Here is a 15,416-nt window from a genome sequence, read left to right on the forward strand (position 1 = left end):
GAAATTAATGGCTGTAATTTAATTGTGTTCATTAATTTCCATAGGTCTAGTCTGAGTACAGTAACTGAAAGGTTGAATCCAGACCAATATGCTTTGTGCAATAGGGTGATCTGATATATTTTTAAGAGTAGTTGCCACAACTTTTTGACTGAAGCAAAAATAAACTGAACAAATGAGAAAAATAAAAAATGAACTTGATTCTGAGGCATTGACTTTACAGATTAAGAACTGCTATAATAGAGCATTTTAAAAAGATGGTAATGTGGCAGAATCTCCATGAAGCCAATCAGATTTCACACTGATTTGCATGAAAGATGACATAATATCACCAGGCAGCAAATCAGAGAGAGGGCCCTGCTCCTTACTCTCACTGTGTGTCCTCCTGAGAAGCAAAATGGCAGCCATCAACTACAAAGATTCCTAGGTGCATTGTCTTCTGCTGCATAAGTCTGAACATACTACGAGTTGAGCTAATGGTAAATTAAACTTTATTCTTGATGAGGCCTGGGGGCCTGCAGAGAGTAGTGATAACTTATCCACCCAGGCAACACCTCGGAATCAGCTCTTCAGGAAGTGGCCTCAGAGCCATTTATCTTAAAAGGGCATATATTACATCAAGGGCATCATTATCCCTGTTGCCAAGACCTGGAAACAGGGAGCAATGGAAATTTTAAAAATGACATGGGGTGGTTTCTGAGCATCTTTCTCACACACCCCTGTGGTCTCCAAATCTTAACCGAAAAGATTTGCTAAAATAACTTTTAGATCAACCTTAATGTTTTGAAGTGAGAATGACTGCCTCAGCCTGACAGTTTGCGCTTCCTTACACCTTTATTATGTTTTCTAGAGGCTATGCAAAGTGGTCTGCATCGGGATATTTCCCCCAAAATGTTCTTACAATCAGGGAAAACAGAATGCAGTCAGTAAAGAACATGAGGCATTTTTCTTAGGAAATGTACTCTGAACGACTAGCATCCCTCCCCACATCACTTCTCGTGCTTTTCATTTCACTGCATTCCTTCACATAAAAAATAAATAAAGGTTTCTTCCTAGGTAAAGGAGATCCTGATAAGAGAGATACAAAACAGCACATTCCCCCCCCCCCTCAAAACTGAGGCATAGCACACATCTCCTTTGTTCAAATAATCCCCTGAGGTGTGAAGACAGCAGCCATCATGTGCACATTATCTCCTGAGTCTTCTTTTAAGCTTCTGTCCAAAGTAACCCATGGTGACTAATATTTTCCTCAAAAGCACATAGTTGCCTTGCCTCTCAGTAGGGCAGCATGAACCCTACTTTTCTGTTACCTGGCCAAGTTCAAGGCATTATTCTTAACCTATACAACCCACAACAGCATAGGACACTTGCAGAAGTACCAAAAAATACACAAAACTAAGGAGGAGAAAAGCCAGTCCAACAAGGACTGGGCATGCTCTGGGAGTTTGTCTTAAATTGATATTCACGTCTGCAACAGTGCCTGCTTATCCTTTGATCCAACATTATTCAGTAGAAGAAGGCAGGTCCTTCTATGATGGAACACGCACTGTGCTTGCAGAAGTTCCCAAATTCAATCCCATCCATCTTCAGTTAAATGGTCAAGTTAAGGTTGCAGGACTGGAAAAGACCCAGAGAGCCCTGTCCAATCACGGCAACTATAGCCCTGGAAAATAGACTGAGCTGCCTTATGTTTGGCACTGGAAAAATCGATGGGCTGCACAAACATTGAGCGCATTCCAGCCCGAGCTATACTCTTGTAAGTCCCATCAATTTCAATGGGGAGAAATCCAAGCACATGCTTAAGTTTGCCATTGAAGGCAATGGGACTCAGAAGGATGTGACTTTGGCTAGATTGCGTGGTGTGTTTCGAACAGCCTGTGGAGAGGGAAGCAGTAAATGAGGTACAGCACTTTCAGAACAACTCCTCATCCACCTGGCAGTTCATAAGGGATTGCATAAATCTGTTTACTGTTGGTGTTTAGTGAAATGCAGTGCTACATTAGCAAGCTGTCGCAGTACTTTAAGATAATTCTTGGCTCTGCATAAAGCAAGTGCACACAATTTCAATTTGTCACTTTATGGCTTCGTTTTGTTTGGGTGGTTTCTCTCTCTCTCTCTCTCTCTCTCTCCCCCCCCCCCTTAACTGTTAGGAGAAACTACCTCAGACATTTCCATATCCAAACGTGGAATGCAGATTTTTACAAAATATCTGGTGCTCGCACAAAGCGTCCGTCATTCTCTGAAGAAAATTTCTAACGGTGTTGACAGGTGGGTTAAAAGTTTGTGATCCAGTGCAAGAAACTCAGAATGGATTTTTCTTAGACTGAAAATTACTGTTTTTTTGTGGCAAAAATATATAAGGTGTTCTCATGGGGCTGGTGATGGTAGCTGAATGTTCAGAAAAGTACTGGATGGCACCTGTGATGGAACAGACTTAGTTAGTTAGTTAGTTAGTTAGTTAGTTAGTTAGTTAGTTAGTTAGTTAGTTAGTTAGTAGTCTTATGCTTCTGACAACCCAGCTGCAGAGGGGTGCATTTTATCTCCTACTAATATTTATCTCATTCTAAAATTTCACACAAGTATAATAAGGGTTGAAGCACAGAATACAGTATCATAAGAATGTCAACACACACACACACACACACACACACACACACACAGCTGTTTTTCAGCTGGAACTCACTGGAGCTCAGTTCCGGTACCTCTCAGGTGGGTGCCATTGCCATTATCAGAGAACAGTTCTGACAACAATACATGGTGATTTCCGGCACCTCTTTTTCTAGAAAAAGAACTCTGTGTAAATATATGCTGTGTGCACAGCTAGAAACCCAATTTGATGCTTCAGATTGTGAGCTGCCTCAGAGCTTTGGACTGACATCAGGAATTGGTTCAAATCTGAGGCAAAACCTCACTTTTCCAAAGCTTTGGATATCTTTCCTAATGGCTATATGATTTTGTTACAAATCTGGGGGTGCAAGACATCCTAAATGCTTGATCAAGTTAGTGCCAGAATTTAATTAAGGATTGGAGGTGTCAAAGCTAATTTCCTTGGAGGCAATAGCCAGACTCATGTGTATTTAAAATGCGTGTTAGCTGCTGTTAATCCCCTGGAATTAGCATATGTGAAGAGGTAATTAACCTAGGCAAACTTCCTAAATTGTGTATCAGCCACTCTCTTTAATCCTAGGCAATCGACACGTGTAAAAGCTAATTTCCTTGGAGGTATTACCCTGGTGGTAATGATCCATTAGCACAACAAAGCATCAAAGAACAAAGTGTGAGAACGCAGGTGAGCGTTACTCTCTGTGTTACAAAAGACCAGAGCTTAGGTTAGCAAGGTTAGGACAGGTGGGATGTGACCGGTCTCGGAAAAGGCTAAGCTGCAAGGGAAGGATGCTGCTATCCCTAAAAGAGGACCAGAAATCCCTTGGGATGTGATGCTTTGAACTTCCTCCTTTGTGTACTTCAGGTTGCATATATGTGTAAATAAACCATATATCATAAAGACACCACAAACTCCACTTATTTGCAAAAGGAAGCTCAGACCTTAGAACCACTGAATCCTCGTGCACCAATCAGCAAAGATTGGGACTACGGTGGAAAACAATCAACTGCATGTAACTTTTACCTTTGTTCTCAGAGTTAGATTTAAGTTTGCAGGTGTAGCAGCTCGTTCTGGGGGTGCGGGTTAAGTCTGTCTTATTTCAGACAAATAGGTGAAAGGGATTTGTGCAACAAGCACTAAATGGTTCTGTGTTTGTTTGCAAAAGGAGGGCATCAATAACTTTAAAAAAAACTTTTGAGCAGAATTGAATGAAATTTGTAGGCATAGTATAGTATATACACTACAGACCCTTCTGCAATGATGTTGTAAAGGAATTGGTGAGCTCTGGACATTCGGGGTGTGGAGGAGAACTGATTTAGCCACCTTTGCTGCCTCATCTGCCTCTAGCCAACCCCTCCCAGTAATTGCTGCAAGGGCAACACTGGATTTGCCATGTTCGCGTTTCGTTTCGTTTCTTTTTTTCAAGCCATCCCTTTTGTGTGTTCTTTTCCATACAGTGGTGCCCTGCAAGACGAATGCCTCGCAAGACGTAAAACACGCTAGACGAAAGAGTTTTCTGTTTTGAAGGTGCTTTGCAAAACGAATCTCCTATGGGTTTGCTTCGCAAGACGACAATGTCTTGCGAGTTTCTGCTGGTTTTTTCCCCTCCCCCCCTTTTTCTAAGCCGCTAAGCTGCTTATCAGCTGATCCGATCAGCAGATAAGCCGCTAAAAGCCGCTAATAGCGCTAATCCGCTAATCCGTCAATGGGCTTGCTTCGCAAGACGAAAAAACCGCTAAACAAAGAGAAACACAGAACGGATTCTTTTCGTCTTGCGAGGCACCACTGTTATTTTTTATTGACTTTTCTGTAAATAGATTTTGTGGAAATTTACATTTTTTCCTGAAGAGCATACAGAACCTGCATTGTTGACATGTATACACAGGCCTTAGAAAAAAAGTGTCCCATTTTCTTTTGGGAATCAAGGGTAAATAAAACCTGGTCTAGCTCTTGGACTGTTACATATCCTAATGTGAGCCAGGGTTTGACATGGTAGGGTGCTCATATTCTTCTGCCATGCTCAAGGTCTCAGTAGATGTGCAAGTATACGTGCATATTTACATTACATAATACGGGGGGCACTGTGGGTTAAACCACAGAGCCTAGGACTTACCAGTCAGAAGGTCGGCAGTTCGAATCCCCATGACGGGGTGAGCTCCCGTTGCTCGGTCCCTGCTCCTGCCCACCTAGCAGTTCGAAAGCACGTCAAAGTGCAAGTAGATAAATAGGTACCACTCCGGCGGGAAGGCAAACGGCGTTTCCGTGCGCTGCTCTGGTTCACCAGAAGCGGCTTAGTCATGCTGGCCACATGACCCGGAAGCTGTACGCCGGCTCCCACGGCCAATAAAGCGAGATGAGCACGCAACTCCAGAGTCGGTCAAGACTGGACCTAATGGTCAGGGGTCCCTTTACCTTTAAAAGGGGTGGGAAACCCGAGTCCTTCCAGAGATTGTTGGACTCTAGCTCCCATCAGCCTTAGCTAGCATGGGCAATGGTCAGGGATGATGGGAAGTGTAGTCAAACTACAACTGGAGGGATACAGATTCCCCATCGTCGCTATGTGTATGTTATTGACCTGATGTTTCCCATACCCTCATGCCAAATCAGGAGGAACACTTGGAACCAAAGGATTTGGACTTACTGCTGGACACCCAAAAATTCCAAATAGAGGCTCTTTGTCTCGGAACATTATTCCTCCATACAGATAGTCTGCCTAAGTCGCATTGATGATGTGCATGTTCCAGAAACAATCGCGCAGGAATAGATTGTTTCCACATCTGGTATAAAAATAGCTTTTAGCTTGATTAAAAGAGCTCTCCGTTTTTTAAGCAATCCATTCAGTCAATTTGTTGAAAAGCACAGCATGTGCAAGGATTTCTGATCAAAACCCAATCATGTTGAAATTCCTCTTGTAAGAATTTCTGACCGAAAAATCTGGCAGGACTGAGACACCAGGGCTGGAGCTGGCTCAGAGCAAAACCCATTCAGATCCAAGACTGGAAGCTGTTAACTTTTTCTCCAGCTGGTCAATAGTTTAATAAAGGATCCTCATCCACAAAACAAACAGCAGTTTTTCTGCCTGGTGTAAAGAATACAGATACATAGGTTTGTATTCAGCAAAGCACAATGGAGATTGTTCCATCAGATTGCCCTGTAGAATGATTTCCTCTCTCCTCTTCCTGCTTGCTGTTCTAGGAGTTCTTGCTTTATATATACACATTTCATAATACATATAATACATAAGATATATAATACATACACATTTCAAAATATTCATTTAAACAACCTTAAATCAATGACTTCCCTTCTTCTCTTTCTGTGGTTCATTTTGCATACCATCTTTTTTTTTAAAAAAAAGATATTTATTGAATTTTCACAAATTATATAAAAACAAACAAACACAGTAATACAAACAAAACACAGACCAAAAACAAGTATAATTTCAGTCCCTTATTTTCTTATAACTTACTTCCCCGGCCTCCTCATACCTCCCCTTTCTGTATTCCAATTTTAATTCAGCAAATCCTCACCCTTAATTTAATTTAGTTTTTAAGCTTTCTTTTCTTTTAACTTAATCATTACAGCTGTAAACCACTTAATTTCTAAACCAACATCATTCTAACAGTCATTAATTTTACAATGTTTCTTAAGATAGTTCTTAAATTTCTTCCAATCTTCTTCCGCCGTCTCTTTTCCCTGGTCTTGGATTCTGCCAGTCATTTCTGCCAATCCCATATAGTCTATTACCTTCATCTGCCATTCTTCCAAGGTGGGTAGACATCTTGTGTCTTCCAACATTTTGCATACCATCAAGGTAAAGGTAAAGGACCCCTGACAGTAAAGTCCATTCGCAAATGATTCTGGGGTTGTGGCGCTCATCCCGCTTTACTGGCCGAGGGAGCCGACGTTTGTCTGCAGACAGTTTTTCTTGGTCATATGGCCAGCATGACTAAGCTGCTTCTGGTGAAACCAGTACAGTGCACGGAAACGCCGTTTACCTTCCCGCCAGAGTGGTACCTATTTATCTACTTGCACTTTGACGCACTTTCAAACTGGCAGGAGCTGGGACCGAGCAACGGGAGCTCACCCCATCACAGGGATTCGAACTGCCGACCTTCTGATTGGCAAGCGCTAGGCTCAGTGGTTTAGACCACAGCACCACCATACATCCCTGCATATTTTACATGAACCAAACCATGCAGTAATCCATTGTTACATCCATCAAAACTTATTTACACTGATGAATTTAACTTAATGCTACCAGCGTTTTTAAATAAACATAATTTTCACCTATATATTCAGTAAACATTTTCCAGTCTACTTTAAATGTGCATTCTTCTTGTTCTCTCTATATGTTAAATCTGCAAGCTGCTCGTATTCCATCAATTTAAGTTGCCATTCTTCTTTGGCTGGGACTTCACTCGTTTTCCATTTGGGAGTTAATGAAACACGGGCTGCAGTGGTAGCATACACAAATAGTTTGTTGTTGTTGTTGTTGTTTTTACACCTGGGTCTGTTCTAGGAGTTCTCTCAACCCTCTGCAGCAAATTTGGGCAGGGCACAGGAGAGAGAGGGAAAAGGCTGTTGCACTGACTTCTGCTAGTTGATTTCGTTGATTATACCAATCTTAACAAGGTTCTCCAACCACATTTTTAATTTGTCATCACATATCGCGAAATCTGCAGGTACCCTCACCTGTAGTACCAGATAGCAAAGCAGAGCACCTTCTGTGGGTTGGATTTTCTGCACACAGCTGACAATTTATGTTAATTAGTGAGATTCAGTAAGCCCTCTGGCTTATTAGTATGCATCTTCAGTCATAAATACACTGTTTAGAAGTTATAGTCAAAGATTCCAGCGACTTGAGAAGACATTGTCCACACATTTTCAGACTGGCAGTCTCAAGGAGAAGAATGTACAAAGAAGGTGGGGAAGAGACCCAAACTGAGATTCTCAAGAGTTAACTTTTGCCTGAAACCTGATTAAAATTCAGCAAATGAACAGTCCCTATTACGTCACTTCTTTATAACCTAATAATCCCCTGATTATTTTTTTTAACTATGCAGCAAAAGCTTTCCCCTTGTACATGAGGAAGAATATGAAAGACAGGGAAAACAGTATATTCACAAGATATTTTTTTTAGATGCCAAGAACCAATTTTTTAGAAAAAGAGAAAGAAAACACACCTGTCAACTTCGCTAATCCATTCCAGTTACAAATATCCCAATCACTCCATGAGTTGGCCATTCTGGCAGAAGTGGACAGTCTTACTTAACATGCAAACCTGCACTAATTGACTGCACATCATGAGCTGATAGCTATTATCATCATTTGTTCACCTTAGGAGCCATTGTGCTAAGGACCTATCTGGCGATATAGCCATATGACTTCCATTCTGCCATGCAAAATTGAGGACATTTGTCCCTCCCTTACGTCTTTCCCAGCTGCAATCCAGCTAACGACCTTCTAGCTGACTTTTGGAACAGGATATCCTTACTCTGAAAGTCTTGTTTAACTCAAAAAATGAAAATCACAACTGTGCTTCATTTGTGTGGCAAAGGGAAATGCCTGCAGGCCATTTTGTTAAGTGCCTGTTAGGGTGTGGCACCTTTCCTGTGCCCAGTCCACGGGGGATAGAAGCTCATGCACAGGGCTGTCTGGTAGCTGTGAATGAGGTTCAATGATGAATTCCAGTGTGGAATGACTGGGACACATGACCACTGAAATCATGCAGCTAGTGGAAGAGATTGCAGGATGGAAGGGCAGATCCTGCCCCTCTGTAATATGCAGTCAAAGCTTATTCCGTGTTTGGATGCCACCAGGCTGTGTGTTTCTCCACTCCTGTTCCACATAATTGGCTTCTGTCTGATGAAGGTAGGGAGAAACACAACCTGGTGATATCAGGCCACAGAGTACATTCGCTTCATGTTACAGAGAACTCAACATTGAGCTCCTTCTGTTATGCCTTATAACTTTACCCCAATGAGGCTCCCTAAAGCTTAGACTCCACTCTGTCTCCCCAGCTCTGACCATGGACTAAATTTCTGTTTAAATAGACCTGTTTGCTTAATTCAAGCTTTGTGCCAAACCATGGTTTCTGCTAGCCATGGTTAAGAACCCACACCATGGTTTGGTTGTCCAGACATTCATACCATGGTTTTGAGTTTTTTCCATTTCGGTTTCCCTGTTTGCTCAACACTCATAAATTCTCTCCTGCTGCCCATGGTTCAGCAATTTTTTGAAGCAGAGCAAGGACCATAGACTGATTTTTCTTAATTCAGACATAACGGCAAGCCATGGTTGGCACAAATGGTGGCCTGCAAACCAGTTTCAACCTGTGTTTTGATCTCTAACTGTGACATGGGTGGAGCCAGTCTAACTTTTCTAGGGAGGGAGTTCCAAAATATGAGAAGAGCCAAGTGTGTGTTCACTAGTGCATTTGGGCGGCTGAATGGGAATTACTTGGAGAACCCCTGGTTGGCTTTTGATGCGAGTTATTTGGTCTGCTTGGCATTTAGTGCAGGAAGGTAAAGAAATGTAAGAACTTAATTGACAGGCACTCTCAGGCATTATGGGTTTTGAGGATACTCTTGAATCACTTTCCATTATCTTCAGCTTGGGGGATCCTTGGGGAGGGGGGGCATTTGGACCTGGTGTGCATAGCTTGGTGGATTCTGCACAGTGGAAACTGAGTGTGCATGTTGTGTTCACACACCAAGGCTTACTTAGCAAGAAGGGAGAATTTTCACCCAGTTATTGACTGGGCATCACCTTGCCAACAAAGGGCCGTATAGTAAAAGCTATGGGTTTTTCCAGTAGTGATGTATGGAAGTGAAAGCTGGACCATTAAGAAGGCTGATCGCCAAAGAATTGATGCTTTTGAATTATGGTGCTGGAGGAGACTCTTGAGAGTCCCATGGACTGCAAGAAGATCAAACCTATCCATTCTGAAGGAAATCAGTCCTGAGTGCTCACTGGAAGGACAGATCGTGAAGCTGAGACTCCAATACTTTGGCCACCTCATGAGAAGAGAAGACTTCCTGGAAAAGACCCTGATATTGGGGAAAATGGAGGGCACAAGGAGAAGGGGATGACAGAGGACAAGATGGTTGGATAGTGTGCTCGAAGCTACAAACATGAGTTTGACCAACTGTGGGAGGCAGTGGAAGACAGGAGTGCCTGGCGTGCTCTGGTCTATGGGGTCACGAAGAGTCGGACACAACTAAACGACTAAACAACAACAACATTGACTGGAGAGCCACATAATACAGCCGTAAACATGCCTAGAGGACTAGAGGGATGGTTCATTTCTAGATGTTAATTCGAAGTCACCTGCCCATTCTTTCACAATTTGGTTAGTTATCACAGAATCATAGCTGGAAGGGGTCCTGAGGGTCATCTAGTCCAACCCCTTGCAATTCAGGATTCCTGCCCACAACCATCCCTGAGTGGTTTCAAACCATCAACCTTCTGTTTAACAGCCAGACACACTGACCTATTGTGATAGGCAGAATGCAGGACAGGGTGCCGGCAGGAACAGGTGACCAACGATGTTGCTCCCGCAACCTGGGACTGGACGGGCTGGCCTTTATCTCCTCTGAGGCCTGGGGCGGGCCCGGCCCACAGGTGACTCACCTCTCCTGGCCTGGAGGCGAGCCCTCCTCCTGCGAGAACTTAGTTCCCTCCGCCTCTCTGCCCTGAGCCTCTGCAGCTCAGGAGAGGCTGGAGGGTTACCGGACCCAGAGGCAACCTCACTTTCCCCTGACAGAGCTGGGAGAGGAGCACCTGCAGGCAATGGGTCCTCCATCACCTCCGGAGCCAGAGCGGATTCAGCTGGTGTCTGCTCCTGAGGATGTGGCACACGTGAGGGCCCTTCAGGTTCAAGCACCTGCCCCGGCTCAGCCGGCCCTGGAGGCGGGGATTCCTGTGCAGGCTGGGATTCCTCAGGTTCAGCCTCTGAATCAGATTCCCAGGCCATCACAGTTTAATAAATAGGACATTTTCATCATGCATTTCTCTCTCTGGAGTCTTCTTCCTGGACATGTTGGGAATGACCACACCGCTGTTACGTCTTCAATCCAATATACACGCTGGGCAGATAATGCGTTTGGGTTGCCTTCAGCTGTGCTCTTTGGTTCTGAGTCACAGTCAAAGCCTGATGGGTTGTTGCCCATGAACCTTTCCTTCCCAAAGCTCCTTGTCTACAGAAATTGACCTTTTGAAATCTGGCAATCCTAATCCACAACACAAATGCAAAACCAACAACAAAGAGAATGCTAAATCTTTTGGCGAGGGAATGGGAAAGAACAGCATCAGAATGACTCCAAAGATTTAACAGGAAGAGAAGAAGAAGGCGGCGGCTGCACAAGAACGTTATAGAATTGCTGGCAAACCATGTACCGCATTTACATTTCTCTAAAGCAAGGGAATGTAACTAGTGGCTTAACTTGAGTCTATTTTTAATTCTTTAACATATCCTAAAGGAATTGTTGATATTAGTTCAACTAGCACTCTTGGCTGTGACACAAACGTGAAGAAAGAGGATTTCCAATATGAATAGAGAGGATTAGGAAGTGGAGAGAAATGTTTGCGGACAAAGAGTCATGGAACATCTGCCTAGAAGTCCCTGGGCAAGTTTTATTCTGACTCGTAAATGAGAGTGAAGAACTTTGGTTTGAATCTCTCTGATGGAGGAGGAGGAGGAAGTCTTCAGTACTTACCAAAGTTCAAGAGGGAGAGTGCCTGTCTGACCTCAACTGGAAGGGACGGCCGTAAAATTGGACCCACAGTACTGAACAGATGCCGCATTTAAGCCGTGTGGGATCACTTACAGTACTTCAGTAACCAGCATCACTTCAGACTTCAGTAACCAGGCAGGAATATAAGGACTCAAGTGGTCTCTGATGTATCCTGGGCCCAAGTTGTTATGGGCCTTGTAAGTTAATACAAGAATATTCTATTATCTTGCAATAAAATGGTGTGTTGTGCAGTGTTCCTTTTCATGGTGACAGTCCATCCACCATGCTGTCTTCCAGGAAATTCTATTCTAGCCTCCCCCCCACCCCCCTTAGTGCTCCATTTTTCTCCTTCCAATGGACAGCCAACATTCTATGGTTGTCGATTGTATGCAGTCTTCATTGGACTGTTTGGGGGGTTTCACCACCTCTTAGGATTTCCACACACAGAGAGACACCCAAAAAATGTTTGTTAGACTTCTGCAAACGTTCTGCAGATAATGTTTCCATAGATGGCAGCACTTAAGGTGATGCAATCTAGCAAGGAGAAGAGCAACCATGTGTAAATGTCATGTCCTTCCTCTTATGTGTGGGAGCTCTGGAAGCATGCAAGGATTTTATAATAATAATAATAATAATAATAATAATAATAATAATAATAATAATAATAATTTATTTATACCCTGCCCATCTGGCTGGGTTTCCCCAGCCACTCTGGGTGACTCCCAAAATAATATTAAAAACACGATAAAACATCAAAAAGTTCCTTCAGATGTCTTCTAAAAGTCAGGGAATGTCGATACAGTTTTTAAAATGCTTAATACATGCTTCTGTTGTCTGGCCCCAATTTAGTACAAGTTAGTGACAACCTCTCCTCCTCGCTCCATTAGTTTTGTTGGTCTTCAGATTAGTCAGATTAGACCTTCCGTGTTTTATATCAATGCACTTCATGGAAGTGAGGAAGACAAAGAAGAAATGTGTGTTCACGTGTAGCTGAGAATGCAACCCAAATGGTTTGTGGTGAGCAGATTTAGGGGAACACTTGTAAGCTGAATCGTAAGCCGTCATCACCCCCAGTTACCACGAAGTCGCTAGTTGTGTGGAGCTGGGTATGTTTAGCCTGGAAAAGAGGAGACTGGGAGGAGATATGGTAGCCATCTTCAAATATCTCAAGGGCTGTCACATGGAAGAGAGAACAAGCTTGCTTTCTCCTGCTCTGGGGAGAAGGACTCAAACCAATGACTTCAAGTTACAAGTAAGGAGATTCTCACTAAACATCTGGAAGAACTTTCTGACGGTAAGAGCTATTCAACAGTGGAGCAGTCTCCTTCAGAAGGTGGTGGACTCTCCTTCCTTGGAGGTTTTTAAGCAGAGGTTGGGTGGGCATGTGTAATGGATGCATTAGCTGAAATTCCTGAATTGCAGGGAGTTGGACTAGATGACCCTCGGTGTCCCTTTCAACTCTATAATTCTATGATAATTGGATGTGATGAAATAGGGCAGTGCTAAGGAGGACCACTCTTCTATTTGTTGATGGAATGTGGATTAATTTGCTCACTCTGGACAAGGAACACCTTCCCTGTTGAACGGCAATTCTTGGCCCAACAACGTAAGTAAATTTGGCTGTGAAACTTTCCCTGTCTTCGAAGCAGATGTTGTAAATCCATGGACAGGTATAAAGTATTCCTGCTTTACATGCAAGGCAACCCTATTATCAGTGCAATTTGGCTGCCACTGCCCTGGGGCTCTCACCAGTGAAGGTTGTCAAAAGAAGGATGCTATCCTGCCCAGCCAATGTAACCGGAGGATAGGATTATGTTTCCTATTTCGTATGAGAAACAAGCCCCTAAAATAACCTAAAGAATTTTCTTTCTATATCAGAACAGTGCAAGCCAATAGAGAACATCAAGATGAAATCAAGCTTCAATTATAAATCATAAATCATAGCACAATATGAATCATGTTACACTAAGATGGATATTATGGACCGTGAGATCCAACCCAAAATAGTTTTTAATGAGACTTTTTACAAAAGCCAACTGCAGGTGGTAAGAAGGGAAGCTTTTTTAAAGATCCAAGTTCTCTGCTGGCTGTAAAATAGGGTGTATTCTTCTAATCAACATTACAAATGGGTCTAATTAATTTTATAATTAACCTTAATAATTTAAAGAAAAATTGGTGACCTTCATTCAGACTGCTCAGAATTGAGTTTCTGATTATAAGCAAATTCATTTTAGGTAATAAGGACAATAAGTCCCAAATGTTGGTGTTATAAAGTAAAAATTAATTAGCACATGCAAATGAAGTATTACTTTTATTACAAAATGTTGTCACTCCTAAACTATTTTTCCCCCTTGTGGTTCTATTTCTGTACTACCTTGCAAGCCATGTGGCAATATATGCAAAATACATAAAATGAATCCAGTATATGATGATGATGATGATGATGTCTCCATTGAAAAAAGAATCACCACAATTTAACTGCATGTGTGTGGAAGCAGATTTGCTCAGACAAAAGCAGCAGCAAGAAGACTAGAGTTGGCCGTGGATTGTGATACTTGCCCCTTTGGCTAGTAACCAGATCTCCTGAAGTCATCAAAACTTGATCTCTTAGAGCAGGGCTGTCCAACTTCCAAGAGATTGTGATCTACTCCCACTATAAAAAACAACAACCTGGCAGTGATCTACCCATTGGATTGACCAAATTATTGTTGTTGAGCTTTTTTTAGGAAGCCAGACATCCCACAATCGACAAATGGATCACGATCGACCTATTGGACAGGCCTGTGGCCTGCCTTAAAGAAGCTGGCTCCACTGTGCTCCAATGTGTCCCACCAAAAGTGAATCTGCAGTGAGCCCCAGACAGCATACCTATGTTTATACCCCAGATGAAGAGAGGAAGATTTCGCACTCCTCCACCAACTGACCCTCCTTGACCCCCCCTTATTTGTCACCCCCCCCCCCCACACACAAAGCACTTCCTATCAGAAGAAGGACAAGTGCCACCACTGGCACACCAATGGCACACACACCCTCCACCGTCCTGATAAAACCCCTTTATTTTATTTTATTTATTTTATTTTATTTTATACCTTGGTAGGTTTATAAAAAGTAAACACACAGACACACTGATAAATAAATTTTAGAAAAGGGCAAGATTACAGTAGATGTGGATGCAGCTTCCTGCTGCTGTCGGCTATGCTTTGTAGGGAAAGACATTTAATGAAAGAAGTACTAATTTTGTGCTATAGTTGTGCTTCTAGGCTGAGATACATACATTGTTCCTGCCAGTACCTGGTATACTGTTTAGACTTAAGAGGAGATATAAGCACGTTCAGATTTCCGAAGTACCTCCCACTGACCTACCCCACCTCCTAAAATAGCCTCCTCTCTTACACATCTTCAGCAGTACAAAAATAGCAAGTGATGCTCCACACATCGTGGAGGTAAATGCTAATGACTGCCAACCATGCATAGGCACAGAGGTTAACTGATAAGTTGGTAACTCAACAACGCTCTTTCCATGTGGCTTGTAGGTGTCACCAATTATTTATCATTTATTAAAATTGTAGAGCACCCTTCATCCCTAGATCTTGGGGCGGTTCACAACATAAACATACAATATGAAAACAGGAAATACATGATAAAAATAATAATGAAAAAACTCACAAACTAATAACCCCCTCCACTCCCTTCCTGTTGTAAAGGAGTCAACATGTCTGTGAAGATGTGCAAAGGAATTTGCTGACACAGATAGGTAAACCTATGGCCTTGTTCTTCATCAGTTCTTCCTGTGATGTTGGTTTTGCTCTGTCCAATAAGGCCATTGCCTAGTTACCCAATTGCAACTCTGCTTGTTATCTGACAGCAGTCTGTGATCACTGCTGAGAGGAATGTACCGGTATCTGAATTCTTCAGCTCAGTGTCCTACCCCAAAAGCAGTGGCTTCTCTTCTGTAAATCTCTGCTCATGTAGGCCAGTCATGGTCACTTTCTGCAGCAAAAGTCAGCCCAGAGCAGCTGGTCCCCTCCTCCAGTGCCAAGCCAGGCTGCTACGGAGGGGCCGTCCCGGCGTGACTT

General features: G+C 42.8%; 1 long non-coding RNA gene across 1 annotated transcript in view; it reads left to right on the forward strand.

Moving 5' to 3' along the window:
- Positions 1–14,187, forward strand: part of LOC310691273 — a 146,872-nt gene extending 132,685 nt beyond the window's left edge. The window contains exon 5 of the long non-coding RNA XR_014518437.1: positions 14,067–14,187. This is a non-coding gene — a long non-coding RNA (uncharacterized lncRNA). The remainder of the gene's footprint in view (positions 1–14,066) is intronic.
- The last annotated feature ends 1,229 nt before the right edge of the window (positions 14,188–15,416 follow it).

This window comes from Podarcis liolepis, assembly GCF_965112155.1.
Source record: "Podarcis liolepis genome assembly, chromosome: 1".
Taxonomy (NCBI): Eukaryota; Metazoa; Chordata; class Lepidosauria; order Squamata; family Lacertidae; genus Podarcis; species Podarcis liolepis.